General features: G+C 42.1%; 1 non-coding gene across 1 annotated transcript; it reads left to right on the plus strand.

Moving 5' to 3' along the window:
• Window positions 1-505: 505 nt before the first annotated feature.
• On the plus strand, window positions 506-579 carry TRNAT-GGU (transfer RNA threonine (anticodon GGU)). Its single transcript has one exon. It is a non-coding gene; the product is annotated as a tRNA-Thr (tRNA).
• The last annotated feature ends 360 nt before the right edge of the window (window positions 580-939 follow it).

Here is a 939-nt window from a genome sequence, read left to right on the forward strand (position 1 = left end):
TAACTCGAAATGGATTGAGGCACTCTGCTCTAGACTCTAGAAAATATCTAACGAATTGGTTCATGTAATAATCTGAATTGCGAATGTATCGTGTGGCCTATCACCTATTGGCAATGTAAGGCGTTAACATCTTTGATATATCAGCAGCAGGCTGCCGATTCATCTGGCACTCAACTTGTATCGCGGCTTGTCATGAATAAATTTCCGCTTTGATTGATTCAAATTTTTATCCCGTTTCAGTATAATGAAACAGTACTGAATAGAGAGATATAGATGGCTTTTTTCTCAGCCGGAGATACCAAGGAAACAGTTATTTTCCGGATATTATGCTGAGGTGAGCTCGGAAAGAAAAGTCATCACGTCTCTGCCGGGACTCGAACCCAGGCCCTCTTGCATACCGGGCAAGCATGCTACCATCTACACCACTGGAGACACATGAATCTGCCTTCCAAATTTCACGTACTTCAGCGCCTCACGACACAGTGCGTGGAAGGCAGATTCATGTGTCTCCAGTGGTGTAGATGGTAGCATGCTTGCCCGGTATGCAAGAGGGCCTGGGTTCGAGTCCCGGCGGAGACGTGATGACTTTTCTTTCCGAGCTCACCTCAGCATAATATCTGGAAAATAACTGTTTCCTTAGTACTGAATAGTTTCAGATGTAGTTTTTATACATATTCTTGCGTCTGAAAGTACAATCAACCCATCTTAAACAGAAAAACGACATCAACGGTTCCAGCACACAATATCCGATTAAGCGAGGTATTCGATTATGCGGAGAACAATTCAATTGCAGTTTAACACCATTAGTATATACAGTAGACTCTCGACTATCCGGTTCGTGACTTTTCACCCTAGTTAGGCACCAATAACAATACAATTCTCTGTGATGAAAATGAGGAGCAATTTATTGATAGGATAATTAATTTACTTTGCCAAAAC

The sequence above is a fragment of the Pholcus phalangioides genome, unplaced genomic scaffold, assembly GCF_987345545.1.
Source record: "Pholcus phalangioides strain wild (caught in Gottingen) unplaced genomic scaffold, Ppha-v1.0 ptg000001l_1, whole genome shotgun sequence".
Lineage (NCBI taxonomy): Eukaryota > Metazoa > Arthropoda > Arachnida > Araneae > Pholcidae > Pholcus > Pholcus phalangioides.